The sequence below is a fragment of the Dipodomys merriami genome, unplaced genomic scaffold, assembly GCF_024711535.1.
Source record: "Dipodomys merriami isolate MVZ:Mamm:240054 unplaced genomic scaffold, mDipMer1.0.p SCAF_174, whole genome shotgun sequence".
In the NCBI taxonomy this organism is placed as follows: Eukaryota; Metazoa; Chordata; class Mammalia; order Rodentia; family Heteromyidae; genus Dipodomys; species Dipodomys merriami.
Window position 1 is genome coordinate 356,866 of NW_027203093.1, and position 24,266 is coordinate 381,131.

The 24,266-nt window shown below is 53.2% G+C and overlaps 1 protein-coding gene across 3 annotated transcripts in view; it reads right to left on the minus strand.

Moving 5' to 3' along the window:
* Positions 1-16,805, minus strand: part of LOC138829575 (solute carrier family 45 member 4-like) — a 62,582-nt gene extending 45,777 nt beyond the window's left edge. The window contains exon 1 of one of the 3 annotated variants that reach the window (XM_070025926.1): positions 16,590-16,804. The gene's annotated coding sequence lies outside the window, so the exon portion shown is untranslated. Of the gene's footprint in view, positions 1-16,036; positions 16,221-16,589 lie in introns of those variants that run through there. The other 2 variants (XM_070025927.1, XM_070025929.1) reach the window with 2 other exon arrangements.
* Between the last annotated feature and the right edge of the window lie 7,461 nt (positions 16,806-24,266).

Consider the following 24,266-nt stretch of genomic DNA (forward strand, 5'->3'; position numbering starts at 1 on the left):
GTTTGGGTATGTGTCTTCAGCAATTTGTAGATACCGCCTATTAAACTGCATCAGGTGGGTGTTCAGCAACTGTAGCTGAACCTTGCAAGGCACTTCCTATGAGCCAATTTCTATCCTAGAAACTGTATCCATATTGACGCATTTAACAATCCAGTATGGGGAAGGGAGTCTTAGCATTACAGATGGAGAAACTGAGGCAGGAAGGACCAAAATCACTTGGCTGAAAAATTCAAGATTAGAACCAAGGCAGCTGGCACCAGAGCCCCCTCCCCCCACGTGTCTCTGCTACTTTAGCAGAAAGACAGGCAGCCTGACAAGTGCAGGAGAGAGAACGAGGGGGAAACCTTCATTCAAGCCATGGCCTGGCCTGGGTTCTCCAGCAGCCTAGTTTATGGGTGACAGGACCAGTGTTTCTAAAGCATGTCTGAAAGGATAACTAAGAAGGGCGGGGAGTGTGGAGAAAGAGAAGGGATGGGTAGTCACGGAGCTGGGCCCCTTCTAGAGCTGTCAGGATGTCTTGGCCGGCAAGCAGTCACGGTGCACACAGGAGACAGACGGCCACAAGCAAGAGAAAAACCAAGCAGACCCAAGAGGACTTGGCTGGGTATAGGGGTCTGCCACCCTAGAGGACGCTGTCATAATCCCCAGCAGAGAAACCCCCTGGCTGCTCACAGCCACCACCAACAGAGGCCACCAACACCCTTAGCCAAAGCAGCATCCACAGACAAACTGGGAATGAGCCCGCACCACCTGCCTGCAGGGCAGTGGGCACTGGCTAGACGCTCTCAGGAAAGGCTGAACCAGCCAGGGGCATGGAGGAGGAGCAAGCGCTCTTAATGATACGTACGTAAACCTGGGCTACATCAAGGTTCCATTTTTCATGTGCCCAGTGACCCCACCAGGGTAACAAGGCTTTGTCCAGGTGCTACAGCTCTTGATGGAACTGTTTGCCAGGGACCCCCACACCCTTCTCCTGCCTTGCTCACCCAGCAGATGTCCAGCAGGACCACTTGTAGGTACCCCTCTGTTCTCAGCACATCAGCAGCTGTGAACTGTTCACAGTTTGTTCACTGTGTGCTGCTCATAGTTTACTCCTGGACCAAGACTAAGACACCTGGCCCCAATCCTCCTCAGAGCAGCATGACCGCTATCCAGGCTGTGCACCCAGCAGGAGCTGAACAGCAGTTCTATCCCTGCGGACTCCATCTAGCTAGTCACAGTGCCACTACTGGGCAGGGAAAGGTGGTAGGAGGGTGGGACAACCAGGCAAGGTGACTGGGCGCTGGACACAGGCACAGAATGTCAGGAAGCACTGTAGCTGCAGTGAATAATCTGACCAGTGACCTGCAGATGCCAGTCCTGGACAGAATGAGCAGAAGTCAGAGGGAAGGCATGGCAGGACATCACAGGTGGCAAGCAAGGAGACACCAGCAGGCTGTTCTCCGGAGCCTGGAGACACTTAATGATCCCAAGAAAGGTGACTTCACAGGGTGGAGGGCACAGTGGTCAAAGGCAAGGGCATGGAGGGTGCAAGGATGTTCAGGGCCTGTGCATGATGCTTCTGAGGTGGGTGACCATGCAGCCGGCCAAGGCTGCTAGTGGGGTCATACTGCTAAGGCAGCTAGCTGTGCTTTTACTGTCTCGTAGAAGACCTTACAGAGCAGGGTCTGGATGCAGGAAGACTGAAGACACAGAGTACTGTGTCATCACTCAAACCAAGCTCCACACACTGGGCCACAAGCTGGGCCAAACTGTGCAAACCCCTGACTGCTCCAGCCAAAGACAAGAATGAGCGCAAAACCTTTTTTTTTTTTTTTTTTTTTGGCAGTACTGGGGCTTGAACTCAAGAGACCCAGAGCAAGTACTCTACCACTTGAGCCATGTTTCTAGCCCTTCCTGCTTCAGTTATTTTTCAGAGACTATCTTTGTTTTGTCCCTTGGGCCTTGATCTTCCCATCTGCTGTCTCCTGCACCACTGGAATTACGGCTGTAAGCCCCCATGCCCAGCCCTGGAGAGGAGAGGCACCTCAAGGGAGGCTGATGGTCAACCTGGTGAGAACCAACAGCCCAGCCAGGGAAGCGGCCACAGGAAGCAGCACCATGCATCTTTCCAACTCCTCACTGTGGGAGCCAGCTAAGTACCACCTGTGCCCTGCAGGCTGGGGGCCTCCAGGCTTGGAGGGTTCAGACTCCAGGTCAAAAACCTTGGTGAGGGCTGGGAATGGTAGAGTGCTTGCCTAACATGCATGAAGCCCTGGGTTCCATTCCTCAGTACCACATAGAGAAAAAGCCGAAGTGGCGCTGTGGCTCAAGTGTCAGAGTGCTAGCCTTGAGCAGAAAGCAGCTCAGGGACAGTGCCCAGGCCCTGAGTTCAAGCCCCAGGACTGGCAAAATAAAAAAAAAAAATTTAAAAATTAAAAAAAAAAAACCCCTTGGTGAAACCCAGAAGCCCTCCCCCGCCAGCCCTCCACCAAAATGAAAATGAGCTACTGCAGAACTTGAACTCTGACAGCCAGACATCCCCCAAGGAACTTCTTAATACAAGATGCATATTGTAATCATGAATTATACTACTTAGTGCGAAAGACTATATGTAATGGATGCAATTACACACATGTATATAGTACAACTTAGTGTACAATGTGAACAGTAACACAGGAATGTAAAACAATCTACATCTTCTGTGGTAACATCATCTTCATCATATGGTATCACACTGTGTATAAAGGGGTGTTTGTACTGTCAGCCCTCCATCCACATTCACCAACGACTGACAGAAAATATTCAGAAAAAATGCAGAGTACTGCGGCGTCTGCAGGGAGCAGAAGCAGGACCTAGGTGGGTTACACACACCACACCATTGTACCCAAGGGACTTGGGGTCCAGCATGCTCTGTGTGGGGTGCACATCTGGCAGGGGCTGGCATCTCCTGGGCTCCTCTCCTGGGGCAGCAGCTCCAGGCCACCTCCCACCCAGCCTGGCTCAGCTGCAAATTCCACCCGCGGTGTCTTTGCTGCCAAGTCTTATCTCCGCCACATTTTACAATGTGACATTGCCTAGTTCTTTTGGACAACCTTGACTTTCTGTGGCACTCACTGCTAATTTTAACTCCTCTACTTTTCCCGGCAAAGTAAGCTTGAGACACCAAAGTGGCCAGCACGACAACCGCCGGCAGTCATGCTGTGCTGTGGCAGATGCGAGCGTGCCTGGCACCAATGCCAGTCAAGACAAGGACAGGAAGACAAACCCTCACAAAAAGCTGTGAGGTCAGCTGCCTAGGCTTGAGCAGAGCCCGGGCCCAGCACAGACCCTCCAGTTTCTCAGCAGGCAGCTTCAGCAATCACCAACAAACAACCCAGCAGGACCAGCCCTGGACACAGAGCGTTACCAGCAGTTCACTGGGCCCAGAGAGGGGGTAGGAGGCTCCTCCCTGGTGGGCACCAGGAGACAACCCCCTAAACTGCACCCAGAAATTATGTGACCACACTGCTGAGATGGGGCATACAGCTTTTAGCAGAGGACTCCACCTGCCTGAAGGAAGGCCAGGCAATTCAAGGCGTTTTTGGTTGCAATTCAGTTGTGACATAATCTTCCTATAAATTTGGTTACGTGGGTCTCCCTTTTGTTACTTTCTCAGGACATACAAAAAAACAAAAAGGGACCAAAAATGGCAGGAGAAGCATGCCATTACACCTGAACACTGAGGGGACACTTGATTTCAGGAGCTCAAGACAAGACCCCAGGCAACATGAAATGGCATCAGAACGGAGAGCCCCGTCACTCAATGCACACACTTGGTGATGGTAGATTATTGGGTGGGCCGTATTTTCTAGAACTGACCCCAGAGGGAGGAATGATCAGCCAACTGCCAGTAGAACAAGTGTCATTCTGTCAAGTAAGACAAAGACAGTAGGGCCGGCAGGAGAACTGTTATGGGCCCTGGTGGAGGCTAACTGCTTGGCAAGCGGGGTGATGGTGACCTGCTTTGGGGTCTGTGTGTGGCATGACCTCCCAAGGTCTGAGCAGAAACCTTGCACAGACCCAGCTGAGGAAGACTGAGCTAGCAAAAACAGGCTCAGCAAAAATCTGCTTTCACATTTCATAATCAACATGAAACATCCATCTAATCAATACATTTAAGCAAGGGGTTTGACACCACCTCCTTCCCGATTCCAGAAAGCAACGCTTGTCCTGTCCTGTTCAGAGAGCCCTGAGCCTGCCTGCTCAGGTCCACACAGAAATCCTCCCAACAAGTGCTCCCACATCCCCTGGCTCTCACTGCCCAGCACTTCCTGAGATGCACTCTCCCAACACACCCGTGGTTGGAACCCACCACCAAACCTCCTCTGGGCTCTTCTTTTTCAGCTCTGCTGGTCAAGGAAGTTCCCTTCTGTCCTTCCCAGGACCACGAGCGACCATCAATACAACTGGCAGTGGAGACAGCTCCATCAGTCAGGAAAGCCACGGAGAGGCTACAGGGCAGAGTTCACCCGTACCCGTCCAGGCAAGGTCACCCCACCTCACCACACCACCGCTGACAGCCAAGCCCTTGTCTCCTGGGTGCATGGTGGGAGCTCGCTACTGCTGGGCACAGCCTGAGCTGCAGTCTTCCTGACCACATCCCTAATCCGTTCATCCCTTCTCCTGCTCCTCCATTAACTTTCCTTTTCATCCTTCTACCTGCAGGTGTCCTGTGCATCCTAGAACTGCCAGGGGCAGTATGACATAGCAATAAACAGACCCACCTCCACCATACTTCCCACACAATTTCTACTGATTAAAAACTACAAATAGCTAGCTGTGGGGATGCAAGCCTGTAATCCCACCACGTGGGAGGATGATGAGTCTGAGGCCAACCTGGGCCACTCAGCAAGACCTTGTCAACGTTAGACAAACAGAAAGGAAGGAGAGAAAGGAAGGGAAGAAAAGAAAGAGCTGGGCGCTATAATTCTAGCTACTTGGGAGAGTAGCTGAGATCTAAGGACAGAGGTTCAAAGCTAGTGTGGGCATTATCTCCAATTAGCCAGCAAAATGACAGAAGTGGAGCTGTGGCTGAAATGGTAGAGTACCAGCCTTGGGAAGAAAAAGCTAAGCAAGAGTGAGAGGCCGTGAGTTCAAGCCCCAGTACAGACAGACAGACAAACAGACAGACAGGGAAGGAGGGAATGAGGGAAGGAAGAAGGAAGAGAAAGAAAAAGAGAGAGAGAAGGGAGAGAGAAAGAAAAAGAAAAAAGGAAGGGAGAGAGAAAAAAAGAAAGAGAACAAGAAAAGGAAGGGAGGGAAGGGAAAGAAGGAAGGAAAAAATGGAAGAGAGGAAAAAAGAGAGAAAGAGAAAGAGGAGCTGGGTGCTGGTAGCCCACACCTGAAATCCTAGGTACTCAAGAGGCTGAGATCTGAGAATCATGGTTTAAAGTCAGCCCTGGCAGGCAAGTCCATGATACTCATACCTCCAATTAACCACCAGAAAACCCGAAGTGGAGCTGTGCCTCAAAGTGGTAGAGTGCTAGCTTTGAGTGAAAAAGCGTAGGGACAGTGTCCCAGACCCCCCATGACTGATGAGAGAGAGACAGACAGAAAGAGACAGGGTCAGGTGGGGGGAAATATGGGAAGGGATGGGAGGGGAAACAAAGGAGGAGGCAACAATGCTTGATAAGGAATGTACTCAGTATCTTGCCCATGTAATTATAACCCCTCTGTACGCTATTTTCACAATTAATAATAATAATAATAATAATAATAATAATAATAATAATAATAAAAAAAGAGACAGAGAAAGACAGAGAGAGTGAGCACACTGCTGGCTCACACTGGTAATCCTAGCTACCCAGGAGGCTGAGATCCAGAGGATCATGATTTGAAGCCAGCCAAGGCAGAAAGTGATTCATCTCCAAAATAACCAGCAAAAAAGCCAGGCTGAAGTGGAAGGACACCAGCCAAGGGAGCAAGCCCATCAAGCACAATGACATGAATTCAAACTCCAGTACCAAGTAAGTACTTTAAAAAATAATAATAAATAAAACTCCAGGTACTTAAAAAGAAAAAGGAAAAAGAAAAAACATCCAGAACTTAGAAGTCATCCTCTATTGGCAAAGAAGAGGTCTGACATTCCCAAAGATGGCAACCTGTCCATCTGGGGTAGGGTGTGGGCCATGGGTAGGTGCAGGGCCTCAGGTCAGAGTATAGGTGACCACCAAAGGCCCAAGGGTGGCAGAGTAGGAATGCCTGGCCATAGGCTGTGCTTTCTGAGTGCCAAGAATTGAAATAGCTTGGCCAGAAACAGCCTCAGAGGCCTCAGGGAGAGGCACCTGAGCCCAGCTGCTTCAGCCCTCCGGCCCTGTGAGCACTAATGGGCATGCCCAAGGCTCAAGTCCAGAATTCCCAGGGCCATCATTTAGGGGACAGTCCCTAATCCTGGGCACAGTAGTTCATGTTTATGCTGAGATGCTAGCACAAACTGCAGCTGCTTGTAATGTAGGCGATGCCCAGGTGATGCAGAGGTACAGTGACACTCTGTCTGCAGACCTTCCACCTGCTGGATGCATGGAACCAAAGACACAGACGCTGTATCACAGCACCCTGTGACACTCAGAGCTCTGTCAGCAGCCCTCCTTTCAGGTCTTGTCTCCTAGCTGCCTGGGGGAGACCATGGCACGGGGGTGAGGAGGGAAGCAGCACACTCGGTGTATGGATCACAATGCTGGGGTGCACTTGGAGCCAGGCAGGCCCACAGGGGTCCAGCTCAAATTGGGTTTTGGTTCTTTTGAGCCCACAATTCCGAAAAGCCCTCCCTGGCTGGCCTCACCACAACCAAGAAACAAACAGATCTCGTCCACGTGTATCCTCAAGGTCAGGGCTGCTTCCTTACTTCCACAGAAAGGGCCTTGCACCCTCCCCTCCCACAGGCCATGCACTGAGCAGGGACAGTCAGGAGTGCAGTGCCGTAAGGGCGCTGAGCCTGTTTTCTCATTTAGCAAGTGAGTACACCCAGTCCAAAGTGTGTTCAGCAAGCTCACAGGTTCATTGTAGCCCACATGGCACAGGAGACCTGCTCACAGAGGCCCTTACTTATCAGAGCCAGCTGGAGCTGCACAGGGATTTCTGAAGGGCTCCATCCAGGAGAGAGAGAGAGAGAGATAATTTCAAGGTATACTCGCCCTCTAAGTGCAGCACCAACTGGGCTAATGGTAATTAAATCATCACAACTGGTAATTACTGAGTACTATAGACTGAGTGTGTCCCCTCCAGCCCCCATGCTGAAATCTCACCTCCCAAAGTGGAGGAACTGGGAGGTGATTCAATACTGGGGACCAGAAGGGGACCAGCACCCTCACGAAAGCGGTGGAGAGAATGCCCTGCCCAGGCCACCACGTGCAAGCCAGTGGGCAGCAGTGTCAGTGAGCCAGAATGCAGGGTCCAAAAGGCCTTACAGCCTCCAAGCCCCCACTCTATGGCGTGCTGAGTTGCCGCCAAGCTAGGCATGTGCACTGCTGCAGAAATGTGCCCGGCTCAGCCGCAAGGCGCAAGGCCTCCGTAGTAAGAATCTCTCACAATCGCCAGGATTCTGATCACAAAGGGACAGAGGGACAGGTGGCACAGGAACAGCACCGCCTGGCAAGGAGCAGCAAAGGCTCTGAGGGGCAGGCCGGCTGGGGGTCCCAGCAAGGCCAAGGGGCCCAAAACTAAAGCAGGACCACAAAGGCAAAGACAATCCCAGGACGTATGATCACTGAGGACAGTACAAGAAAGTCCACATTAAAATGTACGAAACCTATTTCCCAAAACTGTATCATGTCCAGGGAGGAACCACAGCCTGCTCTTTCTTGGCTCCCAGACTCACACCCTAGACCCACAGAACATAATCAAAAACCTATCTGAACTTGTCACCACAAACCACAGACACCCTTAGGAGCCTTATCAGCTCCCAGCTTCCCGGCTGCAGAGATGGCACAAACCGTCAGCCTGACCCGATAACTGGCCAGACACAATGGCCCAGGCCGGCCTGCGCCCACCACTGCTCCCATCAGAGAGGCCACAGAGGGCCAGGCTTGCCTCCCTCCCTCCTGCTAGGGCCGCCACTGGCTGCCTCCCATGTGAAGAGCATTACTCCTCAGCCCAGTGGCTCTCACACACACACAGTCAGGGTATGAAGAGTGACACTTCAAACTGTAAGCACAGGGCTGGGGTGAGGCTCAGTGACAGAGCACTTGCCTAGCAGTCCGGAGACCCTGAGTTTCAAGCATGGTGGCACATGTCTGTAATTTCAACATTTAGGAGGTGGAAGCAGATCTGAATCCTGCCTAGGCTATAAACTAAGACCCTGTTGTCCCCCTTCCCCCTCAAACAAACAAACAAACAGGTAAGAACTCAGGGTCCTCCACACTGCTGGTCCCACTCCAGCCCTGGGAAGAGGTATCCCGGCGGGGCTCACAGCCTGCGCTCTGCAACATGGGAGGTCAAGGCCCAAAGGGCTGCCAAGCAAACCCCGTCTAGCCTAACCCTTGACGAGCCAGTTGAGACTCACAGCACGTGTACAGAACTGAGAGCACTGGGCAAGAAGTGTGGGATGAAACCATCTTACCCCATGTCTGAAAAGATCTGTAATACCAAGTTTCAAAACCCTCTTAGTGCAAGTTATCACCTGCATGGCATCTTCCAGGACTGGCCCGGAGTACTGGGGAGCCACTCCAGAGCACAGTGGGGCACAGCCCTCCTCCAGCTCACAGCCTGACTCCACAGCAATGGCCAGCAAGGCCACTGACCCAGGACACACCAAAGCGGGGAACTAAACAAGCGGCAGTGCTGCTTCTCCCTGAAGCTGCAGGGACCAGAGGAACCAATTTCAGTGCTGAGCCAGCTGCAGGCTTTGTCCGTTCATGCTCCTGGCTTGGGGGAGGGGAAGCTGAGGGTTGGGGAGCTAGGGACAGCTGTCTGGGGCAGAGCCTCCAGCAGCCGAGCATCTTCAGTGACTCCCATCCTGCATGGACAGTAACTACAGAGGGGCCTCTGGGCAGGATGTGGAGCTGAAGGACACTTCCACATTTCTCCAGGCATTTGTAAGGAGGGGGGACAAGTTGAGCAGTGTAGTCTGTGCCCTGGGTGCGCTGCAGGCTTGGACGCCTGCACATGGCTTTGGGTACAAAACCCACCTGCCCTTGTGAGTTGTCCAAGAGCTCAGCACTGTGTGGGTGGCTGTAGCCACTGTTCTTCAAGAGCCCAGTAAGGGCTGGAGACAAACACCCATTGTGCTGCTCTATCTTGCGAAGGCTGAGGCTCAGGCAGTGGCAATTTCTAGGCCAAGGTCACAGAGCCAGGAATGCTCAGCGGAAGTGTACCGCTCGCACCCTGCATTCCTCCCACAGAGAACTGGAACCTCTCTGCCTCCCCTATCCCTGCCCACCAGTCCTCTTAGCATTAAACTCAACTGGCTCTTCGGAGGCTGCCTGCAGCAGCACTGCCCTCCCTAAGGCCCTGTACATGCTCCCCTGCAGCCCACCCAGGCACCAGTCCTAGGGTACCCACTGCTGTCTGCACATCTGGAGTCAGGAATAGACTGGCCTCCGCCTCCGGGGCCCATGCTCCCTTCACCTGGACTTGCTGGGCAGCTGTGGGGGGAAGGAAGGGTATTTGGGGCCTGATGGGGCCCTGCCTACTCCAAGCTTTTAATGCAAATGCTTCTACGCAAGCGCTATGAAAACCAGCCTGGGCTATCCCAGGATTCCTGCCCCATTCCACCAAGCTGAGAGAAGATTTGCATGCTAGTTATTTCTAACCAAGCCCCTGTGCTGCTCTTTCAGCCCAGAGCACTTCTAAGAGTCTCCTGCCTGAAGCTATGACTTCACACTGCTGCCCAATGCCAAGGAAATGTAAGCAAAGGAGGGAAGGCAGCACTGCAGGACCAGGACCTGCACCCTGTCATCCGGTCTGTTCTCTGTGGTCCATAGACATCACGAGCTTCCCCAAAAAGCCGAGACTGGGCTCCCACCTCCAACCCTGCCAGAACAAAGGCCCAACCGGAATTCAAGGATACATCTCCTCCTTTCCCACATACTTTCATGGCCATCCTGCCCAAGCCCACTGCCTGACCTCTCTTCACCGTGTTCCCACCCTCCAGAGGACAGGTGGAAGCATCAGGGAGCCATACTGCCCACCCGCAGAGGAGCTGGCTCTCCTGCCCACAAAACTGGACACTACCAGGGACCCCTGAATCCTTCAAACTTCCCTTCAGTCACAAAGTAATAGCAAATTCTGCTCTCCATCCTCAGCAGACTGTTTGAGGGTGAAGATAGGACCATTTAATTACTAAACTTTCTTACCAAATTTCTTTGGTTTCTAATCTAAAAGTAGCCAATGTGAGTGGCTCAGACAGGACATTCAGAACTGAGGAGGCCGCCAAGTGTGTGCTAATGCCCTGGGCTTTCAGAGAGAAGCCTCCTCCCACTTCCCAAGACCCTCACCCAAGCAGATGGATGACCTCGGTCTGTGCCTGGCTGGGCCTGGGAGGGAGCAGCAGCACTCTGGCTTCTTACACATCCTCCTGGAAAATTAAAGTTTAACTCAAGGCACAATTCCACAAGCTTACATTTTAATCCAACCAAATAAAAATGCACAGTCCCAACTAAACCAGGCCTGTTCAAGACCTCTATCATCTTTTTGCTGTTTCACAGCACATTTAGAAAGCAACCAATAAAGCTAAGATGGAGCACCTGTGGTGTCGCAACTTGGAAGCACAGGGCTCTACCATCCAACCAGGCAGACCAGCACCCAGACACACACACACAAGCCAACAGTGACAGCTCAGGGTGCCACACAAGACGCCCCAGAGGCTCCTAGAAGCGGGTTATGTGCAACCCTGAGCTCCCACGCCACTGCGCACACAAACTTTCCTAAAACTGAACTAACTGCCTGAGAAGTCACTCTGGCCAAGTGCCAGTGCCTCAGAGGTCCCCGCCCCAACCCAAGGTCACCTTCACTGGCTTTCTCTACCCAGATCTAAGGGCAGGTTCCCTACTGGGACAGTCCTGAACAAAGGCGTGCTTGCTCCTAGAACAGGTCAACAATACCTTTATCTGAGCCTGCTTAAACTGACCCCACAAACGCTGGAGAACCCCTTAAAGTGCATTTTTTACTCTGTGCTTTTAATAACAATTTATCCAGATCAATCTCCTAAGAAAAATTCTGAACAGATAATAATTATAATGATAAGACCATTTTTCTAGATCAAATTAGCATAGCCTAATGATTACAAAAACATTGTAAATTGTAATTTTGATATTCTTTTGTTACAGAAAAGAATGAAGAATAACCAATAAAAATTTTTCAAGCCAGTGGCTCATGCCTGTAATCCTAGCTACTCAGGGACAGAGAGCCCAGGCCCCAAATTCAAGACCCAGAACTGATACAAAACAAAATAAAACAAAAGGCAAAAGAGCAGTTATTTTTTATTGATTTAACGGTTACTTTTAAATGCTTATAATATTCTAGAAATATAAGTCTTCAGGGGAGGGGTGTATTGGGCTTGAACTCAAGGCTGGTGCTTTACTACTTGAGCCACACCTCCACTTTCAGAATTTTGCTTGTTAATTGAATATAAAGGAGTCTCAAGCACTTTTCTGTCCAGGCTGGTTCCAAACCACAGTTCTCAGATCTCAGCCTCCTGAATAGTTGGGATTACAGGTGACCAGCTAGAAATTAAATCTGCACAGTTACTTACAATTAGGACGAAAAGACTGAATGTGCCCATAACTTTCAATATGCCTAGAGTGCTTCAAAGTGACTTTATGGAACACATGAGCCAAAAATACTGTAAAGCCTTAACAGACTAACTCTAGAGCTTTCCTATTTAACCCACTAAGGCTATGCTAATTCAGTTCAGAAAAATGGCTTGTCATTGATAAGAGCTGCCCCTTCTGGCCCTTAGCTAGTCCTCCCCTTATGTCTAACACATTTCTGAAAAGTGATTTTATCTTCACCTTCAAATTCAAAAAGACAGACAGAGGCTTACAGGTGTAGCCCAGTGGTAGAGCACACGTTCACCATGTACAAGTTTATCCCAACCCCCAACCAGAAAAACAAATTGAGGGGAAAGATTCCCTTTCCACTACAAAGCAATCACATCCTTCTGAATTAATACATTTCCCCCAAATGACAGCTATAAGAGCGAGCTTACTACCAGTGCCTTTTTTTTTTTTGGCTTACAACATCTAAGTGATTGCTTAGAATATGCATTGAGATTTGTGACCACAACATCAGACCAAGCACCCAGGCAAATGTCTCCAAGTCTCCCCATCCTCTACTGCAGGGTTTGCTACATAGTTTGCATCTGAGGTTTCCCTTTGAAACAGGGAAGATGTGCTTGCCTACCAACTCAAGTGGCTGAGGGTTCAGAGGCTGAACATAGGAGACCCAAGCCACAAAAGTCAAATAGCAGGGGCTGGAAAGGTGGCTCAGTGGTAGAGTGTTTGCCTTGAATGCATGAGGCCCTGGGTTCGATTCCTCAGCACTACATAAGCAAAAAGAAAAAAAGCCGGAAGTGGTGCTGTGGTAGAACACTAGCCTTGAGCTGAAGAGCTGAGGGACAGTGCCCAGGCCCAGAGTTCAGGCCCCACGACCGGACCCCCCCCCAAAAAAAAATTCAAATAGCAGTAGAACCCCAGGATGCAAGGTGTTTCCCCTCCCCAACTCCGGGGCTGGGCTGGGCTGGGGTTCAGGAATGCAGCTTTCTCACTGCCAGCACACACCCCCCACCCCCCCCCACAGGTCTAGGATGATGGAAACAGCAGGGTCTGTTTTCAGCAAGGTCTCCCTGACACTGGGGTTAGGGTCTGGTCAAACTTAAGGCCTCAGAAGGGTGCACAGGATTCCAGGTCCCCACTTTGGACTGATTGGCACCCTTGGACTCCTGCCCAGGGGCGGGGCAATGCTCAGCACAAAATGCACCCTCCTGGCAGCCCCCTAAGACTCCCTCCCTCACAGTAAACCCATGTTTTGGTGCCCTTACTAGGTAAGAAGGTGAAACTCAAATCCCAGCTATGAAAGAGGCAGAAATGTGTAATAGGTGAGACTCTATCTCAGAAAACAATCCAGCCACAATGATGAATGCCTGGTAATTCCCGCTACAGAGGCACAGTAGGTAGGTAGGAAGACTGAAGACCAGAGCAAAGGCTGCCCAGATCAAAAACACAAAACTCCATCTGAAAAATAAGCGAAAAGGGCTAGGAGCACAGCTGAAGTGGTGGAACACTTGGTAATAAATACAGGCCCTGAGTTCAAACTCCCGTACTGAGAGAGAAACAAGAAACCCCTCTTTCTCACTGAAGGACTCAAAGCCACACAGCAGCTGAGCGAAACTGAACTCAGGCCTGTCTCCCTAACCTCGGGTCTGTGATGTTTCCTACCACCTCTCTCCAAAACCAAGCAGTGGACCTCATTTGAGATGGGCATTCAAGGATCCAAGTGTTCTGTGCCTTAACCCCCAAACCCTGCAAGCAGTACAAAGTGGTTGGGCCCACACTACTGCTCAGGATCTCCGGAGAAGGCAAGTACAAGAGGAAAACGCCAACAGGGGACACTGCTGCCCCATCCCCCACCACAAGTCTCGTTTTCTTTTGGAGGGAATTTTTTTGACAATCTTTCAACGTAGCCCAGGCTGGCCTTAAAACAAGCTATCCTCCTGCCCCAATCTCCCCGGCACGCTTTCATCTCATTTAAGTGCCACCTGTTAAGTCACGCCACGGAAGCCACTCTAGGAACATTACAGGCTTCTACCCCCAAGGCTCGGGGCTTGGTGGTGCCTAGGGATGGGTGCACATAGTCTTGTTTCTGGGCAGGGCAGCCTTTCAGAAGCCCAGGACTCTCCAGGTTCTTCCCATGTGTGCCCAACTTGGAAGGGCTCAGAATCTGATACTGAGAAAAAGGGCCACTCTGAGCAGGTCTTAGAAGCCCACATCTTAAAAGCTCCTTGTTCATTGATTTTGGTGGAGCAGCTCTGCTAATCCAGACAAGGGGCACTTGTCTGGGAGCGCATGGGGGAGGTGCACATCAGCGGGGCAGACGCCTGCCTGCGGGTCCTCCACCCCCTAGGTGGCTGCTCTTCCACAGCACAGCAAGGTTTGTTCTTGCCCTGGGTTTTCCCTGAGCTCCTGGCTTGCAGTCTAGGAGCCCCTCTAACGGTGTCTTAGTGCACCCTCACCGATGTAATTAGTCGAGATAAAAAAAAAAATCCAAGGAACCACAGGAGGCCAACACAGAGCAGTGTCTTTACCCATCCTTAACAGGAGCATGACTTCTAGCATGTTCTGGCTCCACAAATTGCAGGCACAGCTCTGCCAGGGTGTTCCCTCCCAAGGGCACTGGCAATTTGGGGGCTGTCCCCTACAGTCCCCTACAGTAGCCTCACCCTGTGCCAGGCAGGAGGCTGTCACAAATGACCGCTGATGGCTACCCAGAGCTAGTCATCAGGGCTCTTGGGCTGCGGGAGAGGGCAAGGGAGGGGGGGTGCGCCTGTCAGAAAATGAAGATGGCAGCAGCCAGAACCTCAATACTGTCCTTCCCTGGTCCTCCCCACCTACACTCCTGACACCATGGATGAAGGCAATTCGGCACCCAGAGATGTAAACGCTGGCCCAACTACCTTGCCAGGCTTCCTTCTTCCATGAGGGAGGGGAGAGCCGCTGCTGTCGCTGCCTCTGTCACAGCCGCTGCCCCACCCCCCCTTGCAGATCCGCACGGAGGCGGGATCTCCCTGCTCCAGAAAGGGCAGAAACTGGTTTACTGCTCTCCTCGGCCCCTCCCCCTTTTCCTCCCTGCCAATGAGCAAGTTAGAGGGTGTGAAACGTGCAAGCTACCTTGGAGATCACCCAGTCCAATCTCTGATGTGCTCTTACCATGCAACCCAAGCCAAAGCTGCAGGCACAGCATCTCCGCAAACAAATCTCCAGGGCCCAGGGAGCTGGCCCTGGACAGCTGCCCTCTTCCCACCAGAGGCACAAGCCAGACAAACCGACCTCCTCACACCAAAATACTGCTCAAGACTTGCAAACGGGCACCCACAAAAACAATCAGCCGGAATGGGACCGAAAGTTCTGGATTTTAAGAGGATGACCTCTTTCCCCGGAAGCACTTGATTAGTTATGCCAGTCTCCTTCCACCTGGTGCCCACATGGCTTCAGGCCACAACTGGCACGGCTCTCCATTCTGGGGCTTCTACAAAATCTCTCCAGAGTGTTAAACTCTACTCACTCTAATTTAATACAAATTGAGACCTAGTAGATAATGTGAGAAAATTATTCAAGGCTGGTGTGTGTCCTCCGATGTCCATTTGTCATACTTCTTAATTCATAAAGCAGTCCCTCAGCTTTTTAGGGGGGCGGGCAGTGGGGGAGGGTGGAGAGGACGGTCGTGGGGCTTGAACTCAGGGCCTGGGCGCTGTCCCTGAGCTCTTTTTGCTCAAGGCTAGTGCTCTATCACTTTGCTACAGCTCCATTGCTGGTTTTCCGGCGGTTCATTGGAGATGAGAGTCTCAAGGACTTTGCTGCCCGGGGCTCCAGCTTCTATGCTCTACTTTTCCCACTACAAGAACAAAATAGGCGAGGGAAAGCTTCCTACCGCACCCCACACGCGCGGAGACAGCGCAGGGAAGAGCGCTGGCACTCCTGCAGAGCTGGGAGACAGCCAGTGAGGGGGCTTGCTCCCCAACTGCCGGGGTCTCGGGACCCGCGATGGTCACTCGACCGGTCAGTAACTGCTCACCCCGGAGGCCCTGCGGCTTCTCAGGACCACCCCAATCTCAAGGGGCGGCCAGCTCTGTCGGCTGAGGGACCAGATGGGGGGCGGGGCTCAGTCCTGGCACCTGGAAGCGGCACTGCAGCCGAGACCCCATCGGGAAGACCCAAGTCCCAGCCTCCCTCGAGACCCGGTGCCCCCTTCTCCCTTCCAGAGTATTGGGGTGAAGGAACGAGCAGGCTGCGGGCCCACTGACCCAGGCCGCCCCGGGCCGAGCCCTCGCAGGAACGCGCTCCCCCCCGCGCGCGCGGCGCACCTTGGCGAGGAAAGGGTTAGGCCGGAGGCCCGCGGCGGGCGGCGGGCGGCGGGCGGCGGGCCGCGGAGCGGGGCGGGCGTGCTCAGGTCCGGACCACCGCGCAGCGACGTCTCCGCACCGGAGGCTCCGGACCCCGCGGCGCCGACCGTCCGGCCCCGGCGGGGACAAGGACGGCCACGGGAAAGACGGGCGTCTTCAAACGGATTCCCTGGAACGGAGCCCCGGCCCCGAGGGGCCGGCGGGTGGGGGAGGCCGCCGAGGGGGCGCGGGGGGCGCCGCGGCCCCACTCTCCGAAGTTGGAGGCGGCGGGCCGGCTCGGGGGCAGGACGGAGAGGGGCGCCGGGACGCGGAAGGGCAGGTGCAGCCGGAGGCCCGGGGCCGGCGTGGGGGGGGGGAGCCCGCGCCAGGGGCCCGGGCGGGGGAGACCCGGGGAGCCCTCCCCGGGGGACGTGCGGGCCGCCAGTTCGAGGCCCGGGCCGCGCGGGGCGTGGGGGGGGGGCGCCAGGTGCCCGGGTGCGGGGCCCCTCAGGTGCGGGGCCCGGCGGCCGCTCACCTGTCTCCTCCGGCCGGGGCCGCGGGCGCGGCGGCGGGGCGGCGGACCGGCCGGGCGGGCGGGCGATGGGGGCGCGGGCCCCGGGCGCACCGGGGCGGCGGCGGGGCGTCCGGGCGGCGGCTGCGCCCCTCGGCGGCCGGCCGGGCGGACGGTCCGTCAGTCAGCGACGCGGGCGCGGAGAGAGCGCTGCGAGGCTGCGGCCGGCGCGCGGGGACAACGCCGCTTTATCGGGTCGGAAACAGCCGCTCCGCGCCGCTTCCGCTGACGCAGCGCCGGCCTGCGCCTCATGACTATGCAGCGGCCGCGGGGGCGGGGCTCGAGCCGCGCGCGCCGATTGGCCGCATCCCGAGAGGCCCCGCCCACGTCCGAGCAAACCCCGCCTCTTCCCCGCCCTCCCCCGGGGGCGTCCGGGACGTGCGTTTCCCCCCCCCTTCCTACTCGGCGCTGCTGGGGCACCCGAGCCCCCCCAGATCACGCCCGCGGGTTCCTGTTGGTGGGTGGAGCGTCAGCCTGCCAGCTCGTCCCGCCCCTCCCATCACCCCCTCCCCACCTCTCTCCAAACGCCTGCAGCCCTCCTCCCGGAGGTCCGCCTCCTCCACACCGGGTCCCCGGGCCAACACCCCCCCTCCGGCCCCCGCCCCCTGCTGCCCCGACTCCCCCAGGCCCTGCCTCCACCTCCCCCCACACTCCCCCTGCCTGGCTCCCTTTTCCACACGCCTGGCTCACTCAACCCCGCGGCCGCTGGGCCAGGCCCAAGCCTCCCGGACAGACCCGTGCCCAGGGGTGCGGAGCCTCCTGTCCCGTTTCTCCCCGTGTGCAGAATGGCTTTGACCCCTAGGAAAGGTGGGGGGAGGGAGTTGGACGGTTGATGGACAGGGGTCACACAGCCCTGTTCGGATCCCCGCCTGAGCCCGCCAGGGTGTAAGTGGCCCTGGACAAACTACTTCATCTCTCAGAGCCCTGATGACCTATAAAACGGAAACCATAAGATGCATCTCAGACTGCCCTGCATAGCCTCCTGAAAGGGGAAACCTGACAATCCCAAGTGTTGACAAGGACTTGGACAGGGAACTCTCTCTGCTGGTAGGATGCCAGGAGCACAGACACCTAGGAAGTCTGCTTAAAAGGGACTTGAGGAGGGTAGGGGACCGCAGTGAGCGGCGCACTCCTGTAATCTTAAATTATTCCGGAGGCTGAGATCTGAGAAGTGCAGTTCAGAGCCAGCCTGGGCAGGAAAGTCTGTGAGACTCTTATCTCCAATAAACCAGCCAAAAGCTGGAAGTAGAGCTGTGACTCAAGTGGTAGAACACTAGCTTTGAGTGGTAAAAGCTGAGGGTCAGTGTCCAAGCCCTGATTTCAAGTCCCAGTTTGGTCCCACACAGCACTTCTCTCCTAGAGGCATAGGTAGCATCACCTTCTGTTCATAGCTGCACTGTATCCTCAAACTAGAAACTACTGTTGTAAGTGTGCAACAGCCTGGAAGGGATACACAAAAATAATGCATTCACTAGATGGAGTGACAACAGTGACAATTGTTGACAACTTCGTCAACAGTATGAATGACTCACACAAATGACCTTGTGCAAAAGACATCAGACACACACACACAAAACATGGACACTTCTACATTTGTAAGGTGACCAGTGTGTGTAGCTGCTGTTAGGAGTTAGGACAGCTAATCTCCAGAAGGGAGCTGGTCCAGGAAGCAGATGTAGAGGATATGTCTAGGGGGTTGGTTGGTGTTCTGCTTCCTGGTTTGGGTGCTGGTTACCCAGGGTGCTGAGTTGTGACATTTTCTCTAGCTATGCAGTCAAGATTTGTATCTTAGCACCTTAACGCAGGCTAGACGTAAGTCAGTAGTGTGTACACAGAGCCTGGAGCAGCACCTGACAATTGTAGACACTCATCACTATCTGTCTTCTGTGGGTTTTAATTTTGTTTGTTTTGTTTCTTGATTTGTTTGTGTGGTGCTGGAGATGGAACCCAAGGTCTTGTGCTACCATTGGGCAACACCCTAGCCCTGGAATTTGTTTGTTTGCTTGCTTGCTTTTTGAAATAGGGCCTCACACCATAATGAGGCTGGCCTCAAACTCATGATCGTCTGGATTCAGTTTCCCAAGTGCTGGGGTTATATGTGTGAACCATCATGCCTGTCTCTCCCCTGTTGGTTTTTTATTCTCATGGCCCAAAGATGGAAGCAGAACAATGCAAATGGGGCAGTGTGTCAGCTATGTGACCCAAGCACCTTCGTGAACTTTCTTGAGTCCCCATCTGGAAGCAAACCTTGTTTTTGTTGTTTTCCTGTTCCTGGGCTTCAACTGAGAGCCCGGACACTGTCCCTGAGCTTTGTCACTCAAAGCTGGAGTTCTGCCACTTGAGCCACAACTCCATTTCCAACTTTTTGGTGGTTAATTGGAGATAAGAGTCTCACAGACTTTCCTACCTGGGATGGCATTGAACTATGATCTTCAGATTTTAGTCTCCTGAGTAGTTAGGATTGCAGGTGTGAGCCACCAGAGCCGGCACACATTCTAATATGCCTAGTTTGGGTTGTCATGAGGACTCAATAAAATAATAAAATAATGTCCTTTATGGGGCTGGGAAGGTGGCTCAGTGGTAGAGCGCTTGCCTTGCATGCCTGAGGCCCTGGGTTCGATTACTCAGCACCACGTAAGAAAAAAGCCGGAAGTGGTGCTGTGGCTCAAGTGGTAGAGCCCTAGCCTTGAGCTGAGGAGCTGAGGGACAGTGCCCAGGCCCAGAGTTCAGGCCCCACGACCGGACCAAAAAAAAAAAAATGTCCTTTAAACCGCACACAAGAAGGAGCATCAAGTATGGGCTCAGTGATGTTTAATCATTCACGAACAGTTTGTATTGCTGGAAAAATGTTTTCCATTCTCATTCATCAACAAGCAGCTAGTGAGGGGCATGCGTGTCACCTGTGCGGTGTGCCCTGCTGGCCTCCAGCACTAGAGCCGGGATCCCACTGTGGAGTTGCCAACACATCAAGAGGTGGACTGTGTCACTAGCCGCCGAGACCACGGAGCCCAGGGGAGGATCTGACTCGTGGTAGGTGCTCGGACACATTTCTCCAGGAATTCATGAAAGCACACATACGTGTATGCCTCAGTTTTTAATGTGAATGGAATTTGGAAGGGCGTTTGTTAGCCTGGCTGTGGGAACCTCTGATTGATTTATTTCTGTCATTTGAAGTTAGACTCAGAGATCAGACATGAGTCAGCTTAAGGAAAATGATGTTCCTATCCCACAAGCTGTTCAGCACTAGGTGTGTTCCTGTGTGTGTGTGTGTGTGTGTGTGCGCGTGCGTGCGTGTACGTGTGCCTGTGCGTGGGTGCCTACAAGTACCTATGTGCGTATATGCACGAGAGGGCTGACTCTGTGCCAGCCTGGGCACCCGGGGCCTCATCCCAGACATGGTCAGCAAGAGGAGTAAAATGTAGCAGTGGGCTGCATCTGGGAATGGGGTTCTCAGTCCCCAGATGGCTCTGCTTCCTGGTCCTCCTCCTCCAGAATGGCTAGGCCTCCAGTCATGAGAGGAGAGACTTTGGCACGGGGCAGCCATCTTGCCCAGAGGTCAGAAAGCCCTATATCTGGCATAGCTTCAGAGCAGGGCGTGCCCAGGCTCTTGCCTGTCCGGGGTGTGCACCTGAGCAGTTACACAGGCCCTGTAGCCAAAAGAGCTCCACATTTGGTTAATTGCTCTGCTGACTTCAAATGCTCAACAATTTGTAACCAGGACGCCACATGCCAGGTAGCAAATCCCCTGGTCTGGTTTGTAAGGTACGACACTTCTCTGATGCTGGGGAGGAACACCGGGTCTGAAGATGGCTCCTTCACTGCCTCGGCCCGGGGTCCATCTTCCCGCTCACCTGGGGACACCTGAGCAGCTGGGTAGATCTGTGTTGCTCTCAGCCCTGGCTCTGCAAGCCTCTGGCAGCCTGCTGGCCTTCCTGAGCTGCTCTGTGTTGACAAAAATGTGACTTCCACCTCTGGATCCCATGGGAATCCCACCTGTGCCACGGCAGGTAGAGGGTGTTCAGTACACCACACGGGTGCAACGGGGAAGGGGAGCAAGTGAACCCCACTCATCAGCCCAGACCCTGCCCTCAGGACTCCATTGGCCTCCGTAGTCCCAAGATCATCCCATTCCACAGGGAGGGAAACTGAAGCTCAGAGGGGCAACTGTCTTGTCCCAAACAGCAGTCTGATTTAAGAAATGAAGGCTGGGGAAAAGGGTTAAAAGGTGACTAGGAGAAGCAGCACCTGTAGCCTTGGCTCATATTATCTATTACCCCCTCCCCCAGCTTAACTCATCTCCCCAGCACCCCCCCCCTGCACCCCAGGCTCTCCCTCCCAGATACATAGAGAGCTCAGCTCATTCCCTCCCATTCCATCCCATGACCCCACACCACACAGAGAGCTAAGAGTCCTGCTAACCTTCTGAATCCACCTCTGGACTCTCTTCAGGGACTGTCCTAGCCTCTGACCTGCTCTGCAAGTTCTGATCAGCAATGACCTTGGAGTTGCCAGTGTCTGAAAAGGGAGGAAGGCAAGGAGCTCCACAGCCCCACCTGGCTGTGGCTTCAACACTTAAAAATACTTCTTAAAGGCCAGGCACTGGAGGTTCACGCCTGTCCTCCTAGCTACTCAGGAGGCTGAGATCTGAGGATCACAGTTCAAAGCCAGCCCAGGCAGGAAAGCCTGTGAGACTCTTTATGTCCAATGGACCACCAGAAAACCAGAGGTGGCGCTGTGGCTCAAGTGGTAGAGCACTAGCCTTGAGCTGAAGAGCTGAGGGACAGTGCCCAGGCCCAGAGTTCAAGCCCCACAACCGACCCACAAAAAAACAAAAAAAAATTCTTAACAAAAATTACTGAGGGTTGGAAATGTGGCTTAGTGGTAGAGTGCTTGCCTAGCATGCATGAAGCCCTGGATTTGATTCCTTAGTACCACATAAACAGAAAAAGCCAGAAGTAGAGCTGTGGCACAAGTGATAGAATGCTAGCCTTGAGCAAAAGAAACACAGGGACAGTGCCCAGGCCCTGAGTTCAAGTCCCAGGACTGGCAAAAAATAAAATTAAAATAAAAAATAAAAAATTACTATGGCTTGAACCCAGGGCCTTTCAAATGCACGCTGTGGTTTGAGCCATGTCCATACAAACAGCTTTTTGTTTGTTGTTTGTAAAGCCAGTCCTGGGGGCTTGAACACGGGGTCTAAGCACTGTCTTTGAGCTTCTTTTGCTCAAGGCTAGTGCTCTACCACTTGCACTACACTCTACTTCTGACTTTGTGTGTGTGTGTGTGTGTGTGGCGGGGGGGGGGGTTATTGGGGGGGTAGTTTATTGGAGATAAGAGTCTCATGTAGCTCAGTGCTGATAGCTCACACCTAATCCTAGCTACTCAGGAGGCTGAGAGCTGAGGATCATGGTTCAAAGCCAGCCAGGGCAGGAAAGTCTGTGAGACTCTTATCTCCAATAAACCACTCAGAAAGCCAGAAGTGGTGCTGTGGCTCAAGTGGTAGAGCACTAGCCTTGAGCTGAAGAGCTAAGGGACAGTGCCCAGGCCCAGAGTTCAAGCCCCATGATCAAAAAAAAAACCCCAAAACAAAAAAAGTCTATGTACTTTATTGCCTGAGCTGGCTACAAATTGCAATCCTCAGATCTCCTGTATAGCTAGGATTACAGGAAGGAGACAGTGGTGCCCCACTTACAAACATCTTTTCAAAGGACCCAGGTATATTGGTTAGTGGGATTCTGTATGTGTGAGCGTGTGTGTGTGTGTGGGTGTATGTGTGTGTATGTACATGTGCGGGAGCTTGCACGTGTTCATGAAGGCCAGTACTTGAACTTAGGATGCTCTAACTTAGGATGCTCTTAACTTAGGATGCTCTTGCTTAGCCTTCTTTCTTCCTTCCTTTCTTTTCTTCTTTCTTTCATTCTTTCTTTCTCTCTCTTTTTTTTGCTAGTCTTGGGGCTTGAATTCAGGGCCACGGTGCTGTTCCTGATCTTTTGTGCTCAAGACTAACTCTCTACTCCTAGCTTTTTGATGGTTAATTAGAGATAAGAGTCTCACAGACTTTCCTGCCCAGGCTGGCTTTGAACCACAATTCTCAAATTTTAGCCTCCTGAGTAGCTAAGATTACAGTCATGAGCCACTGGTACCTGGCAGGCTTAGCTATTTTTAAAAAATATATAATTTTATTATTATTATTAAAGTGTTGTATAGAAAGTTTATCATTTCATAAGTCAGGTAATTGGTACGTTTCTTTTAAAATTGTTAAGATATACAGAGAAGTAATGGATACATGAGTCAGGTAGTGAGTTCAGTTCTTTTTGGATAATATTACCCCTTTCTTCACTTTCCCCCAGTTTCCTCTTCCCATCCCTGCCCACAAGTAGCCGTGGGTTGCAGTACAACTCCCATTCTGCACAAGGAAGCCACAGTGGATGCCCCTGGAATCCCTTTTCTTCTCCAGGGCTCTTCTGGTACTCAGCACCTTGGGCAGCAATTCTGCCTTACAGCTCCTCCTGCTTCACAGTGCTCCTCATCAGATCATAGGAATAGCTCCTTGGCCTCTGCCTGGCCAAAGATACCTCATAAGCCAAGTGTGGTGGTTCATGCCTTTAATCTCAGCAATCAGGAAGCAGAGGCAGGAGGGTTGTGAATCTGAGGCCACCCAGGGACACATGGTGAGGCCCTGTCTCAAAGCAATAATATCATCTCCATCTGCCAAAGGGGAAACTGAGGCAAAATAGAGATGGTAGCAGGCCTGGGATCACGCAGAGGGCAAGTGGACAAGCTGGGATTTGAACCCAGGTTACCTAGCTCTTGAGTCTTCAACCCAGGGTGGGGAGCTAGAAGGTTCTCCCCAGCTGTGTGAGAGGGGATGGACCACCTGTCCAGATACCAGGGGTCAGGGACAGGGCCACCTCAGTGTGTCCGGGCACTGGAGCTGCAGCCATGAACCAAATGACCAGCGTGACCTGGAGAAGAGGCAGGGAGCCAGGGCGTCAACCAGGCAGGCAGGTCCTAGGGTGTGTCCCCTCCGCCACGTCCCTGCGAGGTCACCATCCTCAGCCAGGAATCTGTCTCCAGGCTCCCGCCTGGGCCTGGCTTGCTGGCAGCCCCCAGCCCTCAGAGCTGGCTCTCCTCCCTGTGGCTTTTGCTCACATTTCTTCTCCCTGCAATCCCTGCTTTTCCTTTGAGCTTTGCTGCTCTGTGGGTATCTCCTCCAGGTAGACACCCTGCCTCCCCCTTAGACGACCTCAGCCATGATCATTCCTACCTCCTCCAGCACACAGCAAAAACAAGCCTGGGAATGAGGTATACTGGAGGACAGACCACGGACAAGGGGGCCAATGGATGATGAGAATGTGAGTCAGAGGATTCCGGATGCCTGGGCAAGGAGGGCAGGAGGTGCTGGGGCCCTGAGGCTGTCCTGCAACGGGGACTTTGGGCTGAGGCCTAATGGAGAGGGAGACCAGGCACAAGGGGGGGGGCATCAGAAGTCATATCAGTCTCCCTGTGGACAGCCCTCTCACATGCCCTGTCCGGCACACAACTCCTCAGCCCTCTCCCCTCCTGTGCATCTGTCCTGTCTTCAGCCCTGGGCTCTGTGTGGGTTGGGCCTCAGCCATCTCCTTTCCCCCTGGTCCCCGG